Source organism: Pleurodeles waltl, chromosome 2_2 (assembly GCF_031143425.1).
Source record: "Pleurodeles waltl isolate 20211129_DDA chromosome 2_2, aPleWal1.hap1.20221129, whole genome shotgun sequence".
NCBI classification, from domain to species: Eukaryota; Metazoa; Chordata; class Amphibia; order Caudata; family Salamandridae; genus Pleurodeles; species Pleurodeles waltl.
The window spans coordinates 6122865-6149168 of NC_090439.1; positions in this window are offsets into that span (position 1 = coordinate 6122865).

Consider the following 26304-nt stretch of genomic DNA (forward strand, 5'->3'; position numbering starts at 1 on the left):
GGGTTAGGATTCTACCTGACTGTAACTTAAATAATAGAGTGGTGCCCAATAGTCCACGAGAGATAGCACTTTGTACATAGTGTGGTCTTAAGGGCAAAGTATTTCTTAATCCTGTACTTACTGAATTCATTGTGATCATGGTCAGAGCGTCTTAAAGCTCCAAAAGTGCACTTGGCCCACACTTTGTCCTTCTTGCATATGGAGGTGGGATGGTTGAAGAAATCCTTTCGACCAATAAGGATGGAGATCTGCTTTACATAAAATAACCATGCAGTGGCAGACTAATGGTTACATTTTAAACAATCTCTAAAAACCTCGTGGTTACTGACCAGATGGATAGACTAGATTGCTAGCCACAGCACCAGCGGAGTTAACTTAACAAGGTCCTCAATGTACCAAAGATGGGGCATGGAAACGAAGCGTAGGCATAACCTGTTCTCCTCAATTTGTAGTAACATGATATACAAGTACTATTTTATGCCAGCACTGAAGGTGGCGATACGCAGCCACTGTGTTTTGTAGATGTTGAGAAACGGAATTAATGCTTTCCCACTCAGTGGAGCAGTAAGTTTGAATAATGCTCCTACAGACGAGATAATGTTTGGCTCCAGATGAAATTTTATTAGACGACTGGAGGTTGATATTATGCAGTCTTTTGTTGCTTTACTTAACAGCAGCCAAGCAAGAACTGTTTCCCAGAAAAAACGAACATTAGAACTACTAGATGACATCACAATGGGAACAGCCAATGGGATGTCGAGTAACCCAATAATTATGTTGACTGCGACAACAAGTCCTCTTTTCTTGCTGCTCGCGGTCAAGATAAGTAGTTTCAAATTCTTTCCAGTGTTTAGTCATTTTATATTATCATTGTATATACTTACTATGGTCAATGTTTTACATGTGTTTACGCATTTAAATTTTATCGTCCTCACATGCTCTTGGCGCTCGAATTAACTCCCCCTTTTTCCTTGCGTTCCACCCCTTCTGCCTCCCATCCTCTTCCCTCAAAGGAGATTTACAATTTAAAGAGGGGAATTAAAGTTTTGCAGGATTTTAACCCTTTCCTTCCATTTGTCCTTATTTTAATACAATAAGTATTCTCTTATTTATCTTTCCTCTCACAATCTATATTGTATTTGAGCTCGTTCTCTCACTATGTCTGCAGAAGAGGATACACAACTTTTCAAGGATAATTTGAAATTCTTAATCAAGGATTCTGTTCAGCAGGCTGTCTCAGTCTCCATGATGGGCGCCTCAAAAAATCTAGAGGCTTCCATTTCTAAAATATTTTCTTCCTCCAGTGAATGCTCTATAAAGGGCAAAAAATGTGTAGCATCCCTTACATGGCCTGCTAAAGGCGTTTAAGTGAAATTTAGTCCTCCCACCTGAGAGGGTTCTATGTCGGGGCATCCTTCTTCAATTTACTCATATCCTAATTATGAGACACTGATGATGATGTGTTGAGTAACACAGGTGATATGGATTGATCTTTTGATCCTATGAATTATGGGCATCTAGAGAACAGGTGTAACATTTCTCCTGATAACAGTGGTGTGTCTCACCGAGTGTCTCAAGAACTTGGTGATCACCTTGGAGAACCCATGTTTAACCCCTCTTTCATCCACTACCCCAATTCTACCGAATGGTTTCCTGCAGATCATGTAACAGATTATGGCCCTCATTACAACTCTGGCGGTAAACGCCATCTACCGCCGTGCTGACGGCCGCCAACATACAGTGCTCGCGGCGGTATTCCGCTGCGGGTATTATGACCCACACTGAGAAATCCACCACTAAACAAACACCCACACAAGTCCACCACACCAAAGGTCAGTGTTAAACTAGCAATAGCAAAACCCACACCGTTACGCCAACAGAAATACACCCACAGTATTATGACCCACGAATCACCGCAGCGGTCTTTCAACCGCAGTAAACCATTGGCGGTACACACCGCTGCACTCAAAATACACACACACTTACAAAACTACACCACATTGGACAATTCAAACCACACACACCTGACACACATACACACACCACACCCACACACCCAAACGACTATAAAACACACACCCACAATACCCACAACCCCTTCCACGAAAAAAAAATATTGCTAACTGAGAGAGACACAAGGCAGGAGCACCCACTCAATCAGAGGCACAGAATACCATCACCCATACACCATCCACACAACTCACACCACACACCCCAACATATCACCCCACACACCCTCATACATATACACACACCACAACCATGGCACCCCAAAGACACCCCAGGTTTTAATTCAGAAGAGGTAAGGGTCATGGTGGAGGAAATCATCTGGGTAGAGCCACAGCTATTCGGATCACAGGTGCAGCAGGCGTCCATTGCAAGGAAGATGGAGCTATGGCGAAGAATAGTGGACAGGGTCAACGCCGTGGGACATCACCCCAGAACAAGGGATGACATCAGGAGGAGGTGGAATGACCTATGGGGGAAGGTGCGTTCTGTGGTGGCAAGACACCAGATAGCAGTACAGAGGACTGGTGGTGGACCCCCACCTCCTCTCCTACAACCAACAACATGGGAGGAGCAAGTCTTGGTGATCATGCATCCTGAGGGCCTCGCAGGAGTAGCAAGAGGACTGGACTCTGGTAAGTCAAATCCTTGCTACTTTATTTCCCCCCCTACCTGCATGCCATCACAAACCCCTACCCCTACCCTCACCCCATCACTCCACCACCTCACACATACCCCACCATCACAACCCACCCATCCCAATACCAAGCCCTGCATGCAACACCAATGCATGGACCCCCATCACAGACCTGCATGGACACCCATCACCACAGCATGCCCATTACAGAGACTCACTCAGCCCACAAAATCATCACTCACACAAGGCCAAGCTGACAGGGAAATCACAACCATGCAGGGAAACACACCCATGCACAAGATGGCACACGCAGTTACGGTAACACTGCATTTGCATCCCTACAGGACCCCTGCTCAACATCACCGGAAAGGAGGTGCCAGATACATCCAGTCCCCCCCTGAAGAGGCCCACAGTGACAACAGCAGCGCTGGACGTCTGGATCAGGATGACCAACCTGGCCCATCAGGGACCTCTGGACAGTCGGTTCCCCTGCCACAGTCCCAAACCACCACAGAGCCTCCCCCTCAAGAAACACCAGCACAGCACCCACCCAGCGGGCCAATGCCATTGTCCCAAAGGACACGTCGATCAGCAGTGTGTCCACCACTACAGGGACCCCAGGCAACCCCACTAACCCAGGACGATCAGGGACCTGGAGTCAGTGGCAGTGGGCACACGGTTCAAGGGACAGAGGCACAGGACAACAGGGAAACTGGGAGGACTGCTGTGTGACAGGGGGAGGACAGACCCAGTGAACCCACTCTCCACGAGGCACTCTCCAACATCCTGGGAGCATACCACCATTCCCAGGAGACCATGAGCCAGATACTGGCCAAGCTGCAGGAGACCCAGCGGCTGCAGGAGTGACAGCACCTGGGGATCAGGGATGACCTAACAAACATCTATACCATCCTGGTCCCCATTGCAGGGGTGCTGGCTGACATGGCCAAGGCCATGAGGGAGGCAGTGGCACAACAACGGGCCCCTGACACTAGCCAAACAAATGAACAGCCTTCCACCTCCGCCGGTGCTAGTGGACAGGAGGCACCACCACATGAACAACAGGCCACTAGCACCCCACCACCTGCAGAAGAAGAACCGCCCTGCAAACGGTCCCTGCGATCCAGGCAGAAGCCAGAGAACTTTGCCAGGACCCCGCCTGGAAATAAGACTCTCCTGATTGTCACCCTTCTGTCCCACTCTGTCACCCTGTCCACCTTGAACTGCCATTTCTCCACTTCCCATGCCCCCTTGGACAATGCACCTGTGATACCAAGAGACTGGACTGTACCCTGGACTTTCCTCCACCATCAGCCCAGCCCATTGCACATCTCCCTATACTTATGAGCACTTAAATAAACACCCTTGGAACAAATACAAATCTGGAGTCTGTCAAATGATTCACAAATGTATCAGGAAAACTTTATCAAAGCATTGCAACTCAAATGTACAGTGAAATATACTTTGGAATGACCTTTGGATGGGCAGCAGTACACATAGCAGGAGCCACAGTGGGGCACAGGGATCCGAAAATAGAGATGCCAAAGGGTACAGTCAGTGGCCATAGACATAGGGTAAGAGGCTGCCTTGTACAATGTCCAACAGATAACTGAAATGTAAAGTGAACGCACAATGTCTTACCTGTGTGTCACTGGAAGTATTACTGAATTATGTTGCTCCTGTTGTCAACATCTTCTTCCTCTGCCTCCTCTTCGTCACTGTCCACAGGCTCCACCGCTGCCACAAGACCATCTCCAGGCACATCCTCCTGCAGAAAAGGCACCTGACATCTCAAGGCCAGGTTGTGCAACATGCAACAATGATCTGGCACACCTTCTTGGGTGAGTGGTACAGGGATCCACCTGTCAGATGGAGACACCGGAACCTGGCCTTCAGGAGGCCGAATGTCCTTTCTATAATCCTCCTTGTACCCCCATGTGCCTCATTGTAACGTTCCTCTGCCCTTGTCCTGAGATTCCTCACTGGAGTCAGTAGCCATGAGAGGTTGGGGTAACCAAAGTAACCTGAAAATATCGATGGATACCTTTTAGCCACACACTCACCCTTAGGGACAACCCCATATCCATACACCAATATATACTGGGTGGTGACCTTAGGCTCACCTATTAGCCACACCCAGTGCCTCTGGAGTTGGCCCATCACATATGAGATGCTGCTATTCCTCAAGATAAAGGTGTCATGCACAGAGCCAGGGTATTTGGCATTCACATGGGAGATGTACTGGTCCACCAAACACACCATCTGCATTTCTCCAGGGGGGAGGGGACAAATGCCACATGTGTACCATCAATGGCACCAATGATGTTTGGGATATGACCCAGGGCATAAAAGTCAGCTTTCACTGTGGCCAAATCCTCCACCTGGGGGAACACAATGTATCTGCGCATGTGTTTCAGCAGGGCTAACAACACTCTTGTCGACACGTTAGAGAACATTGGCTGAGACATCCTTGATGCCATGGCCACTGTTGTTTGGAAGGAACCACTTGCCAGGAAATGGAGCACTGACAGGACTTGCACTAGAGGGGGGATACCATTGGGCTGCATGATAGCTGACATCAGGTCTGGCTCCAATTGTGCACACAGTTCCTGGATTTGGCACGATCAAGTCTGTAGGTAATGATAATGTGTCTGTCCTCCATTGTTGCAAGGTCCACCAGGGGTCTGTACACCAGAGGATGCCGCCATCTCATATTCACCCTCAAAGGTGGAAGCCTATGGAAGTAAACGGTGAGCAGAGGGTTTTATTCACACATCTATTGCAATAATGCTGATTTATTTACTGTACAGAAACAGAATGTGAATCCGAAAATCAGTTGCTGCGCCAATGTCTGCTGTGACGCAGTTAGGTGCCATGCCCTGTGCCCCCCTGAAATGGCAGATGCCTGACCTGTGAGGAGGGAAAAGTGGAAATGAAGTAATTGCGCTGGCGTTGTGCGCCGTCGCGGTAGGCGGTCAATGACCGTCGCACTACTTCACATTGGTTATCATTGGGCCCTATGGGTTCCAGGAGCCAATGACGATGTACACCGGCAGTGACGGTATGCACCGCCGCGGATGTCACCACCATTTTCTATCTATCCACTCACTTGCTACCTGGCCTTCAATAGGGGAGGACCTACGCTGCAAGTGCTGCTGTGACCTGTGTCTGGAAGCGACAATGGCTCATGTGTCAGGGGAAAGGGCCCCTGCCTTCACTGCGGAGGAGTTGGAGAAACTGGTGGAGGGGGTCCTACCCCAGTACACGTTACTCTTCAGTCCTCCAGACAAACAGGTGAGTACACTGTGAGCATGATGCGTGGGCCATGAATGTAGGGAATGCTGTGTATGTAAGCCACATGTAGGGAGGGGGCAGAGTCATCCGGACCTGAGTGCAGCATGTAAGGTGGTCAATGTATGTGCGTCAGGGGATCAGAGGGATCTGGTGGGCCATGAGTGTGACGGTCCGGACTGTTGACTAATTCGCTTTTCTGCTGTCTTTTCCCTGCAGGTCAGCAACCACCAGAAAAAGGGTATTTGGTGTGCCATCGCCGAGGAGGTGCGAACCCTGGGGGTCTTTGACAGGTGGAGCACCCACTGCCGCAAGAGGCGGGAGGACCTGCGCCACTGGGCAAAGAAGATGGCGGAGGCCCAGCTGGGGCTGGCCTCCCAACGAGGAAGGGATGCCCGTCGCACCATGACCCCCCTAATGTTCTGCATCCTGGCGGTGGCCTATCCGGAGTTGGATGGGCGCTTGAAGGCATCACAGCAGCCACAAGGGGGTGAGTATAGAATCTGACTCCTGCTTTGCATGCGTTAAGAGTTACTTGGGTGGGGGATGGGGGCTATGGGTGCCCCTAGGCCAGGGCAAAGATGGCAGGGAAGGTCCCTTGTTCGGTGGGCTCTGAAGCACACCTACCCAAATAGTGTTAGTGGGCATCTACTACTGGGCAGGGTCCTGTGGGTTTCTGGGGTGCAGCTGATGGCGTTAGGCATTGTACCCCATGGGCTGGTGACCATCTTAGTAACTGGTTGGGCATGGCCTAGTGCATATGGCTGCTCCCTGCGTGTTGTTTACGCCAACGGTAGTGGTGTTGCTGGCATTGATCAAGTGTATCCTCTGGCTCACCCCCCCTTTTTGTTTTGTCACCCTGTCCTTATGTGCATTAGCATCATCTGGCGGAGGAGCAGAGGCACTGCTGACGGAGGGAGCTGCATCCCACATGGGCCTGGAGGACGAATCCACCAAGGGTGAGGGCACCAGTGGGACGGAGGGCGAGGGGAGCTCCACAACAGGGACAGGAGGGGAGACCACAGACAGTGACTCCTCCTCCGATGGAAGCTCCCTGGCGGTGGCGGACACCTCTGTGCCCACCCCATCAACAGGTACAGCCGCCACCACACTACCAGCACCGCCCTCCCAGCAGCCTCTCAGCGTGTTTCCCGTGCCCACTCACGCAGGAGGGTGGGCATCTCCTTTGCCCCAGGCACCTCAGGCCCTGCCTCAGTCAGCCCTGCTCCACTCAGTGAGGAGGCTATTGACCTCCTGAGATCCCTCACTGTTGGGCAGTCAACAAATCTGAATGCCATCCAGGGTGTCGAGAGGCATTTGCAACAAACGCAAATGCATACCTGGAGGGCATTCACTCTGGCGTGGCAGCCCAACAGAGAGCATTTCAGGCTCTGGCCTCAGCACTGATGGCAGCACTTGTCCATGTGTCTAGCCTCCCCCTCCAACTTCCTCTACCCAGTCCCAATCTCCTCAACCCCAGCCTATCCCAAGCACACCTTCAGACCAGCATTCACCCAAATCAACACACAGAAGTGGCTCAGGCAAACACAAGCACCACACATCATCCCACAGGCACTCACACAAGCACCATACCCATGCAGACACACCAACATCTACTGCCTCCACTGTGTCCCCCTCCTCTTCCTCGTCCACCTCCCTCCCAGTATCGTCTCTTCTCACACCTGCATGCACTACATCCTCATCCACTACCTCCATCATCAGCACGCCCATCACTACTCACCCCTCACTGGCAGTCACCCCCCCCACAACCATGCACAAGTCCCCTGTGTCCTCTCCCAGTGTGTCTGTGACCCCTCCTCCCAAAGTACACAAACACAAGCACCCACCCACCCAACAGCCATCCACCTCACAACAGCATCCAGCCCATGCACCTTCACCCACACTCTGCAGACGGATACCTCCTACAACCACTCCCTCTTCCTCCACTCCCAAACCCTCTCCCTCTTCCCACCCCGGAGTGTCTAAAAAACTTTTCCTGGCAAACATTGACCTGTTCCCTGCCTCTCCCCACTCCCCCCCCCCCCCCCCCCGGCATTCCCCTCGGGCCAGGGTGTCCATTACCCAGGCCAGCAACTCAGCCACTAGGTAGCCGTCCACTGTGGAACCTGCAACTCAATGAGGCTCAAAGGGGGCACCCATCAGGACAGCCAGTGTGGCACCAACCCCTGCAAAGGACCAAACCATTCTGCCACCTGCCAAGGTGAAGAAGGGGGCAGCATGCAGCAAGGCAAGGAGCACGACCCACTCTGCAAGGCCTGCCAAGGTGAGGAAGGGGCAGAAAACCGAAGGCAAGCCACTTCAGTCGACGGAGGATGCAGATGTAGCCCTGGTGACCACCTGCAGAACCGCAAGCATTGCCACCTGCACCGCCACCTGCACCGCCACTGACACCACTACTGTCAGCAGCAGCATCCCCAGTGGGCAGCCGTCCGAGGCTGCAGGAGTAGGGCTGGAGCCTCCCTCCACCACTGGCAGCACCGGCACCTGCACCACGGCCAGCACCACCAGCAGCCCCGCCGCAAGCACCGTTGCAAGCACCGCCACCTGCACCCCTGACAGTAGGACTACTACCAGCACCAGCAGCCCCAGTGGGCTGCCGTCCGAGGCTCCAGGAAATGGGCTGGATCCTACCACCACCACTGGCAACACCCCCACCAGCACCGGCACTACCACCACTTAGCAGCCTTAGGCGCCGCAGGATTGAGTCTAGCGCTGCCTTCATGAACTATCATCCTACAGGTTCCCTGCAAATCTCGTGTCTCAGACACCCAGGTGAGGGAATGTGAACTGGCACACCCCAAGTACTGCATCACTGAGCACCAAGCCCCCTCCAGAATCAGTGGAGATATGCATCCACTCACCCAATCCTTGGCAGGATGAAGCACTCTGGGGACAAAGCCCCCTCCAGAACCGGTGGAAGTTGGCATCTCCACTTGAGAGGCTGTGTCTTTGCACTCCCCAGGAACAAGCAATGGGCAAAGCACCTACTAGAGAGACTGTGGCTTTGCACTCCCCAGGACCAAGCAGTGGGCAAAGCACCCACTTGAGAGACTGTGGTTTTACACTCCCCAGGACCAAGCAGAGAGCAACCCACCCACTAGAGAGACTGTGGCTTTGCACTCCCCAGGACCAAGCAGTGGGCAAAGCACCCACTTGAGAGACTATGGCTTTGCACTCCCCAGGACCAAGAAGGGGGCAGCCCACCCACTAGAGAGACTTGAGAGACTGTGGCTTTGCACTCCCCAGGACCAAGCAGTGGGCAAAGCACCCACTAGAGAGACTGTGGCTTTGCACTCCCCAGGACCAAGCAGTGGGCAAAGCACCCACTTGAGAGACTGTGGCTTTGCACTCCCCAGGACCAAGCAGTGGGCAACCCACCCACTAGAGAGACTTGAGAGACTGTAGCTTTGCACTCCCCAGGACCAAGCAGTGGGCAAAGCACCCACTAGAGAGACCATGGCTTTGCACTCCCCAGGACCAAGCAGTGGGCAAAGCACCCACTTGAGAGACTGTGGCCTTGCACTCCCCAGGACCAAGCAGTGGGCAACCCACCCACTAGAGAGACTTAAGAGACTGTGGCTTGGCACTTCCCAAGACCAAGCAGTGGGCAAAGAACCCACTAGAGAGACTGTGGTTTTGCACTCCCCAGGACCAAGCAGTGGGCAAAACACCCAATCAATCAATCAATCAATCAAGAATTTGTAAAGCGTGCTACTCACCCGGAGGGTCTCAAGGCGCTGGGGGGAGGGGGGACCGCTACTGCTCGAACAGCCAGGTCTTGAGTTGCTTCCTGAAGGAGAGGTGGTCTTGGGTCAGACGGAGGTGGATGGGGAGGGAGTTCCAAGTCTTGGCTGCCAGGTAGGAGAAGGATCTTCCTCCCATGGTGGCTTTTCTAATGCGTGGAACGGCGGCGAGGCCGTGGCTGGTCGATCGTAGCTGGCGGGTGGGAGTGTAGAAGGTCAGGCGGTTGTTGAGGTACCTGGGGCCCAGGTCGTGGAGGGCCTTGTGTGCGTGGGTGAGGGGGCGGAACGTTATTCTCTTGCTGACGGGGAGCCAGTGCAGGTCTCTCAGGTGTCCGGAGATGTGGCTGTGTCGGGGGATGTCGAGGATGAGGCGTGCGGAGGCCTTCAGGATGCGTTGGAGTCTTTTCTGTAGTTTGGTCGTGGTTCCGGTGTAGAGGGTGTTTCCGTAGTCCAGTCGGCTGGTGACGAGTGCCTGGGTGACCGTTTTCCTGGTTTCGGTGGGGATCCATCAGAAGATCTTTCGGAGCATGCGTAGGATGTTGAAGCATGATGATGAGACGGCGTTGACTTGTCTGGTCATCGAGAGGGAGGAGTCCAGGATGAAGCCCAGGTTGCGTGCGTGGTCCGTTGGTTTGGGTGCGCTGCCCAGTGCAGGGGGCCACCAGGAGTCGTCCCAGGCGGAGGGTGATGATCCAAGGATGAGGACTTCCGTCTTGTCTGAGTTCAGTTTCATGCGGCTGTTCAACATCCACTCGGCTACGTCTTTCATCCCTTCGTGCAGGTTGGTTCTGGCGGTGGCTGGGTCATTGGTGAGGGAGAGGATCAGCTGGGTGTCATCGGCGTAGGAGATGATGTTGAGGTTGTGTTGGCGTGCGATGGCTGCGAGGGGGCTCATGTAGACGTTGAAGAGGATGGGGCTGAGTGACGATCCTTGTGGTACGCCGCAGATGACTTCGGTGGCCTCGGATCTGAACGGGGGGAGGCGGACTCTCTGGGTTCTTCCGGCGAGGAACGAGGTGATCCACTCTAGTGCCTTCTCTTGGATTCCGATGTTGCTGAGGCGCTGCACTAGGGTGTGGTGGCAGACAGTATCGAACGCTGCGGAGAGGGCCAGGAGGATGAGTGCCGCTGTTTCCCCGTTGTCGAGCAGGGCTCGGATGTCGTCAGTGGCTGCGATGAGGGCAGTCTCAGTGCTGTGGTTGGCTCGGAAGCTGGACTGCGAGTGGTCGAGGGATCCGTTGGTCTCGAGGAAGGTGGCAAGCTGTCTGTTGACGGTCTTCTCGATGACTTTGGCAGGAAACGGGAGGAGCGAGATGGGGCGGTAGTTCTTGAGGTCGGTGGGGTCTGCTGAGGGTTTCTTCAGGAGGGCGCTGAGTTCGGCATGCTTCCAGCTCTCCGGGAAGGTGGCGGTGTTGAAGGAGCAGTTGATGATGTCCCGGAGGTGGGGTGCGATGACGGAGTCAGCCTTGTTGAAGACATGGTGGGGGCATGGGTCGGTTGGTGATCCGGAGTGGATGGTGTTCATCGTGTGGATAGTGTCTTCGGTGCTGACCGGGGTCCAGGCGCGGAGGGTGGTGTTGGGGGGCGTCGGTTTGGGGATTGGGTGCGTGGTCTGTGCGCCGAAGCTGTTGTGTATGTCGGCTATCTTGCGGTGAAAGAACGAGGCGAGTGAGTCGCAGAGGTCTTGTGAGGGAGTGATGTCGTTGTTTCCGGCGCTGGGGTTGGAGAGCTCTTTAATGATGTTGAAGAGTTCCTTGCTGTTGTGTGCGTTGTTGTCTAGTCGTTCTTTAAATGCTGTCTTCTTGGTGGTGTGGATCAGCTGGTGGTGTTTGCGGGAGGCGAGCTTGAGGGCGGTCATGTTGTCTGTAGTCGGGTTTTTTTGCCAGGCTTTCTCGAGGGCGCGGCAGTTCTTCTTGGAGTTCTTGAGGTCGATGTTGAACCAGGCTTCTTTCTTGCTGTTGGGCTTGATGGGATGGGTTTTCAGCGGTGCGAGGTTGTCGGCGCAGTTGGTGATCCATTGTGTGAGGTTGTTGGCTGCTTGGTTGGGGTCCGCTGAGCTGGCGGGAGGGTTCTGGTTCAGTGATGTGGAGAGCTGGTCGGTGGTGATCTTGTTCCAGCTCCTGCGGGGAGCCTGGTGTGGGTGGTGGTGAGTCGTGGTTCTTCTGAAGCTGAAGTGGACGCAGCTGTGGTCTGTCCAGTGGAGTCCGGTGGAGTGGCTGAAGGAGATGTACTTGCTGGAGGAGAAGACTGGGTCAAGCGTGTGTCCGGCGTAGTGGGTGGGGGTGTTCACCAGTTGCTTGAGTCCGAGGTTGGCGAGGTTGTCCAGCAGGGTGGTGGTGTTGTTGTCGTTGTTGTTGTTCGCCAGGTGGAAGTTGAGGTCCCCTAGGAGGATGTAGTCAGCAGAGGGGAGGGCGAGTGGGCTGATGAAGTCTGCGATGTCTTCGCTGAATTGTGTGCGGGGTCCTGGGGGTCTGTAGATGAGGGTGCCTCTGAGTGTAGTCTTGGGGTCGGTGTGTATCTGGAAGTGAAGGTGTTTGGCGGCTGTGAGGGTGTTGTCGGTGTTGGTCGTGATGCGGATGGTGTTCTTGTGGACGATGGCGATGCCTCCTCCTGTCTGGTTGACGCGGTCCCTCCGGGTGATCTTGTATCCGTCCGGGATGGCGATGGCGATGTCGGGCGCTGAGGAGGCGTTCATCCAGGTTTCTGTGAGGAAGGCGACGTCTGGAGATGTGGTGTCGAGCAGGTTCCAGAGTTCCACGGCATGTCTGTGGATGGAGCGGGTGTTGAGCAGGATGCACTTCAGGTGGTTGCTGCTGGTGCTGGGTTTGGCGGGTGCGGTGCGGGTCTGGATGCAGGATAACTTGCAGGATTGGCAGGTGAAGGGTCCGTGGGTGCGTCTTGGGGCGGCACGGCAGCACCCGGGGATCCGGCCGGTGTTGAGTGCGAGGAGGGTGGCGGCGCTGTAGGTCTTGCGGGTGGGCTGGCCTCTGCGGGGGCCAGGGGGTCTGGCGCTGGGCGCGGGCTGGGCGCGGGCCAGGCGCGGACGGGCGCAGACGGGCTTGTCTTAGGCGCGCCAGCGGCGCGGCCGCTGCACGGCCGCTGCGCGGCCTCCATAAGAGTGGGAGAGGGAGGGAGGAGCAGCTGGGAGGTGGGAGCGGGGCGGCCAATGGGGAGCTACGGGACACGGAGCTACGGGACACGGCGGCGGGAAACGGTGGTGGGAAACAGGGGGAGACGCTGGGCGCAGGGACCCAGAAACAGGACCAGACTGGGCAAAAGAAGGTGAGGATAGCAAAAAAGGCGGCAACAGGACACAGGTATGGAGCAGCGGTCAGCGGTCACACAGGGGCTGCGTGGCGGTGAGGGGAGCGACCTGCCTGGTAAACAACCCAGTTGAGAGACTGTGGCTTTGCACTCCCCAGGACCAAGCAGTGGGCGACCCACCCACTAGAGAGACTTGAGAGACTGTGGCTTTGCACTTCCCAAGACCAAGCAGTGGGCAAATAACCCACTAGAGAGACTGTGGTTTTGCACTCCCCAGGACCAAGCAGTGGGCAAAGCACCCACTAGAGAGACTGTGGCTTTGCACTCCCCAGGACCAAGCAGTGGGCAACCCACCCACTAGAGAGACTGTGGCTTTGCACTCCCCAGGACCAAGCAGTGGGCAAAGCACCCACTAGAGAGACTGTGGCTTTGCACTTCCCAGGCCCAGACAGTGGGCAAATCACCCACTGGAGAGACTTGAGAGAATGTGGTCTTGCATGGAGCCCCCTCGAGGAGCAATGGCGTTGTCCCATCTTCAGGCTGAGGTGCCCCCCCTTCCCCATCCCTCTGAGTTGCCTGTGTGTTTTCGACCTGATACCCCTGCAGTGTTCTCTCCGTATTGAGGCAGGAGTCAAGTGTGGGCTTGGCCCATGATTTATGGCCCAGTGGCCCACGAACATTTGTGAAGGACAATGTACGGCCTTCTGTACATATTGTATATTTTTGTAGATACTGATATTCAAATTCTATAGTATATCTGCCTATTTCTAAAATATCACTAGTTTGACTCAATTCCTTTTGTCCTTGCGTTCTTCCAGGGGCTAACGGGTGTAAATGTAATGCTGATGCATGTGTTTGTGTGTATAGTGTTGTGGGTGAGGGTGGAGGTGGGGGTGTTGCATGTGTGTGTGTCACTCCCTTTTTCCTCCCCCTGTGTAGTAGGTGCAGTACTCACCGTCGTCGTCGCCGCCGTCTTTAGTGCTCCTGGTAGATGAGGAGGTAGACCATCAACACTTACAGGTCAGCTATTTCAGCTGAACATCACCAAGTTAATGGAAGACCCATTGGCGAACATCCTTTGATTTGTCGACTTTTAAAGGGGGTAACATATGTTAAACTGCTGGTTCCTAAATATAATACAATGTGGAATGTCAATTTGGTGTGTAAATTGTTTATTGCATTGCATGACAATGTATCTCTTTCCCTGAAGCAACTGTCTGCTAAGTTAACAATGCTTTTATGTCTAATTTAATTCAAATGTGTTTCGGATGTCAGAGCATTCGGTGTGTCTTATTACCATTGTTTTTCTCTTGGTGTTTCCTTTCAGGTTTACAGATGTACCAAAACCAACTTACCTACAGTTCATTACCCTTTTCTCAACCCAAATTATGTGTTGGAAATCATCTAAAAACCTATATTGCTCGCAAAGCAGATTTGAGATCTCCCTTTTCTAATCAATTACTCATTTCTTTTCATAAACCTCATAAACCTGTTTCCTCTTCCACATTAGTCCATTGGGTCAGATGGATCATGTCCTTAGCTAGAGTCAACATTGATTCTTTTGGTGCCCATTCAGCCAGAGGAGCCATGGCCTCTCTGGTTTTCTGGGCAGAATCTAGCTTCCATGACATTCTCAAATCTGCAGATTGGTCCAATGCAGATACTTTTTGAACGTTTTATTGCAATCCTATTTCACATGTCCCTGATTCTGTTTTTGCAATGCTTTGAACATGCATGATATGAGCCTCCGGTCTTGTAATAAATTTGAGATTTTCCTAGCTTTGGTGTCAGAAAGGCTAGAGTTTATTAAAGACACGGAGGCGAGTATTATCCCACCACTGTTTATTAACCCTCCCTGGTTTTCTTTTTCTGCAGTACCAGCACCTTCAAACAACTTTTCTCCCTCCTAATCCAGTTGGATTCGTTTTTCTGATTCAGAATTCTGATAATCTACATAGATTTCTCTTCCTGAGTGCATGCTCCTCATCTTCTTGCAGACTTTTTCACAGACTTGTTTATCATACTTACCATTTATTCAGCTCTCTTGTTTATTTCTACACCTCTTTGATTTACTCGCTTCAAGAAAAGAAGACTTGTTTTTTACAGTCAACATAGTTATTGGTTTACTAAAAGTCCTATTGGCTGTTCCCATTTTGATGTCATCTAGTAGTTCTAAGGTTTGTTGTTTTCTGGAAAACATAGTTCTTGCTTGGCTGCTGTTTAAATAAAGCAAGAAAAGACTGCATAATACTCGCCTCCGTGTCTTTAATAACATCTAGCCTTTCTTACACCAAGACTGGGAAAATATCAATTATAGATGTGCCAATTATGGGTACAGTCAAAAATATTATGTAAGTAGGAGAAGCTTAATACCATAGTTAACTTATTCTCATTGATCAAAATGTGACGCATGTAAGCATCTTTATCATAGACCATGAACTGTGGCTGTAGTGATTAATGTCCAGGTCAAGAATGGACATGACAGAATCAAAAGCAGATTCCAGTTTACCTAGACAAAGTTCATGGCAGCAGGACAGCATTGTCCTAGTACAGCAACACGGGGCTAGAAAGATAATTTGTTGTTGGTACATCCAGACCCTGACCCACTAGTACTGTGTTCAGGTTGTTAATATATGAAATGAATAGTAAAGAAGCTAAGATACACCCCTAGCAAACACTACATTCCAAAGTGGACTTGGTGTTTTCATCTATGTTTCTGAACTGTAGCACTCAAGTCGCTATGGAGTCCAGAGAGAAATTTGACCAGAGATGAATCCATCCCCATACCCAAGAGTAGCAGCCAAAGTTTCAACCAGTTGACATGGTTGAAAGCGCTTTAGAGGTCCATGAAGGCCATGTACAATAGGCATCACCTAGCATTAATATATTTGCTGATGGTAAGTGGAAGATTTAGACAAGTCTCATTGTACCAAGGCCCTCCCTGACCTCATGCTGAGAAGCGCACAAGTTGCCTTGCTCATTGGTGTTGTGCTTAATTCTGGTAAAGATTTGACTCTGCCTAAAATCTAGACCATGCTCAGGAAGGACCTGGCTTGGCAATTTGGGCTCCCATTGGAGCGGGGTTAAGACTCATTTCCATATATGTGGGTCCAAACTGAGAAGGCATGATGTGCAAAATAAGGATGCAATAGATGTACCCCACTCAAACCCTTCCCCCATTTTCCCTCCTCCTCACACTTACTTAATCAAAACGGCTGTGCACTAGTCCTCTAGAGCCCCAATTACAAGTAATGTGCAAGTAATGTGCAATTATGTGCCGGAATGCCATTTAGCTGAAAATAACATTTCTGGATAGCAGCCCCTCCTATAAATCAGACCATTACAAGCAAATCCTCAAGGAACAGAGAATAAATGTGTGGACTTGTTTTCATGGGCATAATTCCACACAAAATTCAAATTCTGTGTAACCTACCGGACCATTTTACCATCAGCCTTGAGCAAGAGGTAAGTGGAAGTAGGGGCCTGTGTGAGGCACAATTTTGCTGGGCAGAATTTCAATTTGTTTAAATCTGCCCCTGAGTTACTGCAGCTGGGAAATCTGGGTGTGGAAACACCGAGGCAATTAAACTTGGGCACAACAGTATGACATCAGGATATACCAATTTGTCCAACCTATAATCAGCCCCCAGATCAGTATTTCTATCTTACTAAACGCAATTCTTTAGGAATAACCTTATTTTGCAATTCAAGATTTCCAATTTGCAACTTAGAAGTGTAAATGTCAATTTATTTGAGGATAGGCGTGACCTAGGAGAGCAAAACATTTTTGTGATTCAGAAAAAATCACAAATATACACAAAAGTAGCAAGGGCAATCTACTCCTCGCCAACAGCACATGTTTCACTCTGCTTTTAGCAATTCTTATTTAGCAGATTGATTGCCTTTTCCACAGCTGTACCATCAGAGACATACCTCTGGGATGTTCTTCTGCTACGCTGTAATGGAACCAACAATGTTGATACCTCTCCTAGGCAAACATTCAACATTACAGCAATTTGTCTCACTGTAGACTGGACTCCTGACAAGATCTAGCATGATGAGAAAAATGAAATCAAGCACTGACAAAGCAAATAGATCAGTTTCTTTTATAAGTGGTTCTTCATTGCTTGGGGGTTTGTGTATGTGATTTGCAAATGGGTGAATGCAGGAATGAGGCAATGTTTGGAAGAATGGATGGATGTGAACTGATGGATGAGTGAATAGATGGGTGAATAGATGAGTGACTGCATGAGGTGTTCACTGAATGCATCAAATGACTAATTAATTGGTAAGTTGATGAGTGGGTGCATGGATGGAAGGAAGAATGGGGCTTCATAGAGTTGTACGCATGTCTTGTGCGTGTTGCTTCCCATCAACAGATTAAGATAAAAACGGTCTTGTTTCTCTACCCATCCGATATTTGCTTATATGCAGTTGCTAGTGTACGTGAATGGATGCCCAAAATAAGGCAGAGGTCCATACCATCATACCAAGAACACCTAATGGCAGAAGTAATTGAAAGAAGTGGGGGCCATCATGCTGGTATGTCCACAAAATGCCACAAATTATCCCCTATGTGCCAGAGCCTGTATTAGTGACAACTAGGTACCATAACACAATTGACACGCACAATGTATAAGAGATAAAGTAGCTCCTGACATACATTGTAGGGATAGTACAAGCCACATAGGAGTTACCTGATCATACAGAGGAACAAGGCCAAATTTTAAGTTCCTTTATAAGTTTATGAAATTCCGGGTGACTTGCAAGATTCTTGTAATGTACGCCAGAGGGTATTTTATTCTTTATGATACACGGTCACACCATAACCCTTCCCGTTAACTACTTAAAGAAATGGGGTCTTGCCCTTTTATATGAAAGTGTGGTAAAACAATTTTAGTTTCCCAGTGGGCACAGGAGATAGTTTAGGCTTCGGCTTGCAGGCCTGTTGCCCCCATCACCTAGTGACCTTTTACCCACCTAGCATGCTCTATTTTATTTAATTTATTTCATTATTTCTTTTAGCACTTTGGAGCTGCCTACATTTTATAAGAAATGTTTTACTTTTGCTTATCAGTGCCATTCTGAGAAGTCGTCATTATCAATGATATACGTAGGTATAGTCATCATGTCCGTTTCTCACGCTTGACAGGAGCCTGATGCACACTTGTTAGGGATTGTTTATGTAATTGCTGACACAAGTCTGCCACATTATCAGTTGTTCAGGAACATACTTGTGTCAGGGATCCTAAATGATCAGTATCACACACCTCACATGGACAAGGTCATTAGAGGGCTCTTTCCAGATGCAATCTAAGCTGCACGTCACCTTGCTGCAGAATTCAGCCTTTGGATCTTCATGGAGTCTGATCTAGAGACCTAATTCAAGGGTAATGAGGGATGGATGAGGGATAGGGAGCAACTCTCATGGACATGGTACTGGCAGATTATGGTTTATCCCACCTACCTCTCATTAGGGTAGAGATTAGCCATTTCGCAATGCACAAAACCCCTTTTGCGATTCGGTAACCTGGTTACCGAATCGCAAAACAGGTTTGCGAGTCGAAATTAGGAAGGGGAGTCCCCTTCCTAATTGCGAGTCGCAGTGCAATGCCAAATTGCTTTGTGACCGCGAATGCGGTCGCAAAGCAATCACAGTTTGAACCCATTTGAAATGGGTGGTAACCCATTCGCAAAAGGGAAGGGGTCCCCATTGGACCCCTTCCCCTTTGTGAATGGAACTGCAAACATCTTTTCAGAGCACTGCCTGCTCTGAAAAAATGTAACAAAAACGTTTAATTTTTCGTTTTTGTAATGCATTTCGTTTTCCTTTAAGGAAAACGGGCTGCATTACAAAAAAAAACAAAAAAAAAACTGCTTTATTAAAAAGCAGTCATAGACATGGTGGTCTGCTGTCCGCAGTAGGCCACCATCCCTGTGAATGCAGCCACTCGCAAGGGGGTCGCAAATTGCGACCCACCTCATTAATATTAATGAGGTGGGCATTTGCGGCCCCCTTGCGAGTCGCAGATGGTGTCAGGGACACCATCCTACATTCAATTTGCGACTCGCAAATTGTGAGTCACTCTGACTCGCAATTTGCAAGTCGCAAATTGGAACCTACCCACATCTGGCCCCAAATGAGATGCTTCTAACTTGTCCCCGTTCGTCCAAGGCCAAAAGTTAGCAGGAAGTTCACTTGAAAGTTTAGCAGCTGAGCAACAGAGAATTTCAGTTTTATCTCCATTAAACTTTAGGGAGTTGTTGCTCAACTACTTCGCAATATCCCACAGACCGTTATGAAGTGACTCTAGTGATACAGGTCTGGCATTGTCCAAGGAGATACTCAACAGAGTATCATCTGCCTAGTTAACAAAACTACTACCATGGGGTCGAATGAGGGTCATTAAAGGGCGCAGGTAGATACTAAAAAGAATAGGGCTTAAAGCCTAGTCCTGGGAACATTACAACCAAAAGATGCCATTTACTGCACTAACTCTGTCATATGTTACCCAAAGCAGACATAAGAACCTAGAAAATGGGCAGAGATGGCCAGTGGTACCCTCTATTTATTAAAATTCAGATGACTACCTATATTTGATGTGCTTCACCTGAATACACAACCACATATAGAACTATTTAAACAATCATTTTAATCTACTACCCTAATTTCTGGCCATTTCCACAAGATAGCTAGATTTTATGGTCTGGCTTGATAGCACAACTGTCCCCAGACAATTATGTGAGCACCACTACAGGCACTTTGGCTCCACCCACATGCTGGGAGCCAGGAGCACAAGCTTTGAGTGGGCAGAAGTTTTGTGCTTCCACAAAAAAGTGCCTTCTCTCCCCACTGTGATGTATTTATCCAGCTGCTTGATCTTTTAGGGGCACACACATGACACTGGAAGGCTATTAAAGTGTCTTATAGAACTAGATAGTTTATGTTGTTTTTCACTGGCAGCAGCACATATGGGAGGATGGTAGTCATTTTTCTCAGTCCTTAAGTCTATATTGGCCAACTCTATTAAATAAATGACACACTTCGACTTACCTAGCTCCACCAATTGCAAGGGACGTGACTGTAATCCATTTCTTCCCCAATTACATTTGAATCTTGAAAAAGTCCCATTTATAAAGGCTAAATGTATGCGAGCTGTTTTGGCTCTTTTGGTGAAAATCGTAAATGAAAGACGATGTGTCACCAATTTCCTTCACACAAATAGAGCAACAAACTCCTTTATTATAGATGTCAGCTGTTAAATATTTATTTATAAATGTTATTGCAAAAACTATTGTGACTCATCGCAGACGTGCTTCCTTGATTTATCTATTTCCTACCAACACTGTTAACACTGGAATCACTGAACACAATGCAAAGCCCGTGTTTATCTAAACCAACTGAGTTCCTCTCGCACTGAAACGAAGCTGCTGTGCATTTAGATTCACATCGTCTTTTACTGCTGGGTCTAAAATTAGCATCGAAACAATCATTATCTGCCCACTCTCCATCACACACGAACTTGTCTATCAAAGCCTCGTAAAATGGCCGATTTAAAAAATCCTATTTTGTTGATATACTCATCGTCTGTCTCTATCACTGTTGTATCCATAGGCTAGGAACCCAAGATATGTAAGAATCAGACCTATATTTATCTAATTCGAAACCTAAACAGCGTAATGTTTTTCGGTGGCGAAGAACTGGGCACTTGTCAGCAATGTTCTATCCCAGTGACCTAGCCCTTGCTTACTTTCCGAACCACTAAACTCAAATAACCCTCATTAGCCAGTCCTAGATTCTCCCTGTTGTCACATAGGGCTCCCTGGTGAGCACAAGTGAATGTTTCCTTTTGGGTTATTATGTTGACCTGACGCACCTAACATGTAGATCTTGTTAGCCCTACCGCACCTGCTGCCGTGCCTTCGTTTGAGTGAGAACCTCTGTTTGTGATGCCACTGTGAAGAAGAAAGCACACCTGCTACCTCCCCTTCTCAACTGGATATGTGACTAGCTATAAACTGTATACTGCACTTCACACATATCAACATTACCTCCTGGAAAAACCGACCAGCTGCTTTACACCAGTGTCCCAGGGGCGAACAGACATTTGCGCCCCCTTTGTGTGCCCACAGGGCACTTTGGTATTACAGATGGGGCTACAAATGCTTGTGCGACCCCATCTGCAATACAGATAGTTCTTACGCACATATAGCGCCAGCACTATCATTATGGGCATTCCCTCATTTGCACAGGTGCGTGGCCTCATGGAAATGAAATCTGTTTGCCCCTGCACCGATGTGGGCACAGAGGCAAACATGCCTTTAGAAAGCTCAGCGAAAGTGTGCCACAAAAATGTGACACACTTTTCGTGCACCTTCTAAATGCGGCCCTGTCAAGGGATGAAAGGGGATTCCATGGACACCCCAGCCATCCCCTTGCAAGCTGGTGCAGTCAGTCACTGCACCAGCCTGCAAGGAGATCTCTAATAACTTTTAAAAGTGCAGATGGGTTTTCGCCTGCACAGAGAAACACTGAGCAGTAATTCTCTTGAATGCGCTGACCTGGGGGCAGCGCCATTTAATCGATGCCCGAGGGCAGTGCATTCTTCCTGATAGGGCGCTCTTTCCATGTCTGCACCCGGCACACCTGCTTTAAGGTGTGCCATGGTGCAAACATGGAAAATGCGCCCTCTCTGTAATACGGGCCCAGGTGCGATAAAGTCCACGCCTCTGGATTAACCTCGGCAGCTCAGACCTGCTGACATTTAAAGGGGTAGAAAGGCCTAAATCATGCGTGGTGATTTTGATGCAGAACACACCCATATCTGCATTGTCTTCTCAATTTGAAAGGAGAAATTAACAGTTGAATTAATTATCCCACCTGGAAATTCCAAATCCTGGGGCACTCTTAATTAGGGTCTAATTGCTACAACAAAAGTCCTCTACAAGGCTTTTGTAAACCAGCACTAACCTGCACCAAAATGTAGCTGAACAGCCGTGTGCATTTAACCCTCGAGAAACTCAGTAACTGCGAAACCGACTGACAATTCTCTTGCTTACTGACTGCAATCTTACGATGCTGAGGGAAGCAGCTAAAGTGCACTCCTTTTTGTGGGGGTGGGGAAACTGTCCCCTCCACCACAGTTATGTATGAAATGATAATGTTGGCAGCATAATTAGTAATATGGAACTGGCCTGTTCTCCCGAATATCTAGCAAAGAAAGGCCTATGGCCAATAGGTCTTGCCTATATGATTGTTTTTTAGCCATATTGTACACCAGTGTGGCTGCTGTTCAGCGCAGCTAAAAGTTATAGACGTGGAGTTGGGTGGGTACGGTAGACTGCAGTAGGGTTGACTGGGTAGAGTGGAATAGGGTAGATTGGGGTAGAGTGGAGTGGGTTACATTGGAGTGGTGTAGATTGGGGTGGGGTAGATTGGAGTGGAGTGGGGTAGATTGGAGTGGAGGGGGTTGGATTGGAGCAGTATATATTGGGGTAGATTGGAGTGGAGTGGAGTGGTTTAGATTGGGGAGAGTACAGGACAGTGGATTGGGGTAGCCTGGATTTGGGTATAATGGATTGGGGTAGATTGGAGTGGGGTAGATTGGAGTGAAGTGGGGTAGATTGCAGTGGCATGAATTGGGGTGTTAGATAGGAGTGTGGTTGGGTAGAGTGGAGTAGCATGGGGTAGATTGGAGTGGGATATATTGGAGTAGATTTGAGTGGAGTGGGGTAGACTTGGGGAAAGTACAGGGCAGTAGACTGAGATAGATTGGATTTGGGTCATTTGGAGTGGGATAGATTGCAGTGGAGTGGCATAGTTTGGAGTGGAGTAGATTGAAGTGAGATAGAAAGGAGTGGGTTAGATTGTGGTGTACTGAACAGAGTGTTGTAGATTTGAGTGGAGTAGGTTGAAGTGGAGTTGGATAGAGTGGTGTGGCGTACATTAGGATGAGGTGGGATAGATTGGGTTAGGGTGGGGTAGATTGGAGTGGATTGAAGTCGATTGGAGTGGAGTAGATTGGGATAGATTGGAGTGGGGTAGATTGGATGGATAGATTGGAGTCGGGTAGTTTGGGGAAGGGTAGATTGGAGTGTGGTGGATTTGGGTGAGGGGGTTCGTCTAGACTGGTGTGGGGTAGATTTGAGTGGCATGTGGTAGTATGGAGTGAAGTGGAGTAAATTAGATTGGGTAGAGTAGAATGGAGTGTGGTGGGTTGGGGTAGAGTGGAGTGGAGTAGATTTGGTGGATCGAAATGGGTAGAGTGGGGTAGGTTAGACTGGGGTAGAGTGGAGTGGGGTAGATTGGAGTGGGTTGGAATGGAGTTGGATAAATTGGAGTGGAGTTGAGACTGGAATGGAGTGATAAAGATTGAGGAAGAGTAGAGTGTAGTGGGGTAAATTTGGGTGGAGGGGTAGATTGGGTGGATTACAGCAGGGTCTATTTAAATAGAGTGGGGTAGATTGGAGGTGGGTAGACTGAAGAGGATGATTAGAGTGGGTAGTTTGGGGTCGGGTAGATTAGAGTGGAGTGGCATAGATTGGAGTGGAGTAAGGTAGATTGCAGTGGAGTGAGGTAGATTGGAGCAGGGTAGAGTGTGGTGGGGTGAAATGGGGTAGAATGGGGCCACGTAGTTCAGAGTGGAGTAGACTAGAGTATATTGGAGCAGGGTTGATTGGGTGGAGTGGGGTGGGGTCGATTGCAGTGGGGTGTAGTGGGATGGAGTGTGTTAGATTGGAGTGGAGTATGTTAGATTAGAGTGAAGATGAGCTGTGTGGGATAGATTTGGGTAGAGTGGAGTGATATAGATTTGGGAGTGGGGGAGATTGGAGTGGTGTTGGGTAGAGCAGGACGACGTGGGGGTAGATTGGGATGGAGTGGAGTAGGGTAGACTGGTGTGGGATAGATTGGAGTAGAATGGAGTGAAATATATTTAGGTAGATTGGAGCAGGGTAGATTGGAGTGGAGAGGAGCGTACTGGAGTGGAGAGGAGTAGACTGGAGTGGAGTGGGGTAGACTGGAGTGGAAAAAGATAGATAGGAGTGGGATAGATTGGGTAAATTATGGTGGGGTAGATCGGAGTGAAGTGGGGTAGATTGGAGTGAGATAGATAGGAGTACAATAGTTTGAAATGGGGTAAATTGGAGTTGAGTGTGGTAGATTGGAGTGGAGTAAGGTTGGAGTTGGGTAAATTGGGATGGTGTGGGGTAGGTTGGAGCAGGGTAGATTGAAGTGGAGCAAATTGGATGGTGTAGATTAAGTTGGGCATTTTTGGGTGGAGATGGGTAGGGTAGATTAAAGTGGAGTGAATTGAGGTGAAGTGGGTTAGGCTGGACAGGCGTGGGGTACATTTGAGTGGCATGGGTATATTAGAGTGAAGTGGAGTGGGGCAGATTGGGTAGGGTGGAATGGAGTGTAGTCAACTTGGGTAGAGTGGAGTGGGGTAAAGTGGGTAGAGTGGAAAGGGTAGACTGGAGTGGAGTCGATTGGGGTAGAGTGGAGTGGGTTAGATTGGAGTGGAGTTGGATAGATTGGAGTGGAATGAGATAGATTGGGGAAGAGTAGGAAAAAGTGGAGTGAAGTCAGGTAGACTGGAGTGGAGTGTAGTAAGGTAAATTGGTGTGGGGCGGATTGCAGAAGGATGATTCAAGTGGGGCAGTTTGGGGAGGGTTACATTGGAGTGGAGTGGAATGGAATGAAATGGAGTGGGGTAATGTGGGGTGGGGTAGTCTGCAGTGGACTGGGGTGGAGTGGGATGAAGTAGGGTACATTGAGTGAAGTGGAGTATATTGGAGTGGAGTAGATGGGGTAGATTAGGGTAAAGTGGAGTGGCATACATTGGAGTGGGTGTAGGAGGCTGGCCTGGCCTATAGTGGGTACCTTGTGGTACTTACACCTTGTGCCAGGTCCAGGTATCCCTTATTAGTAGATTAGAAATGTTCTAGCAGCTTAGGCTGATAGAGGTAGCTATAGCAGAGCAGCTTAGGCTGAACTAGGAGACATGCAAAGCTCCTACTATACCACTTATATAACTTAGCACTATATCACAAGAAAACACAATACTCAGAGTTACCAAAAATAAAGGTACTTTATTTTAGTGACAATATGCCAAAAGTATCTCAGAGGATATACTCCCTTAGGAAGTAAGTAATATACACAAAATATACACACAAACTAAAATAAATCAGGTAAGTAAACAGTTAGAAAAGTAGTGCAAACACTGTAGAACACAATAGAATGCAATAGGAGAAAATAGGCCTAGGGGCAACACAAACCATTTACTCCAATAGTGGAATGCGAACCACAAATGGACCCCAGGCCGAGTGTAGTGTGTAGAGGGTCGCTGGGGGTGTAAGAAAACACTAAGGGTGTCCAAGATACCCCACCCAAACCCTGAAAAGTAGGAGTAAAGTTACCCTACGACCCCAGAAAGACAGTAAAGTGGAGATAGGGGATTCTGCAAAGACAACAACTGACTGCAAAGCACTGAAGACGGATTCCTGGACCTGAGGACCTGCAAAGGAAGGGGACCAAGTCCAAGAGTCACGCAAGTGTCCAGGGGGGCAGGAGCCCACTAAACCTCGGATGAAGGTGCAACAGGGCTGCCTCCGGGTGGAAAAAGCCAAAGATTCTGCAACAACGGAAGATGCCAGGAACTTTTCCTTTAGTCAGAAGATGTCCCACAGCGTGCTGGAGGATGCAGAGTTGTTTCTACGCAGAAAGACTGCAAACAAGTCTTGCTAGCTGCAAGAGTCGAGGTTAAAGGTTTTGGGTGCTGCCAGGGCCCAGAAAGGACCAGGAGGTCGCCCCTTGGAGGAGGAGACAGAGGGGGTGCTCAGCAACACAGAGAGCCCATTCAGAAGCAGGCAGCACCCGCAGAAGCACCTGAACAGGCATTCAGAAGATCTGAGCATGACGGTCAACTCAGCACAACAAAAGAGGGTCCCACGGAGTCGAAGTCCAACTCAGCGAGTTGGGCAATGCAGGACGGAGTGCTGGGGACCTGGGCTAAGCTGTGCATGAAGGAAGTCTTGCACAAGTACACAAGTGCACAAGTCTAGCAGCTGCAGTTCACGTAGTATACAGGATTACTGTCTGGCGTGGGGCGGCAAGGACTTACCTCCACCAAATTTGGACAGAAGGGCCACTGGACTGTCGGGGACACTTGGATCCAGCTCCTGTGTTCCAGAGACCATGCTCGTCAAGATGAGAGGGGACCCAGAGGACCGGTGATGCAGAAGTTTGGTGCCTGCGTTGGCAGGGGGAAGATTCCGTCGACCCACGGGAGATTTCTTCTTGGCTTCCAGTGCAGGGTGAAGGCAGACAGCCCTCAGAGCATG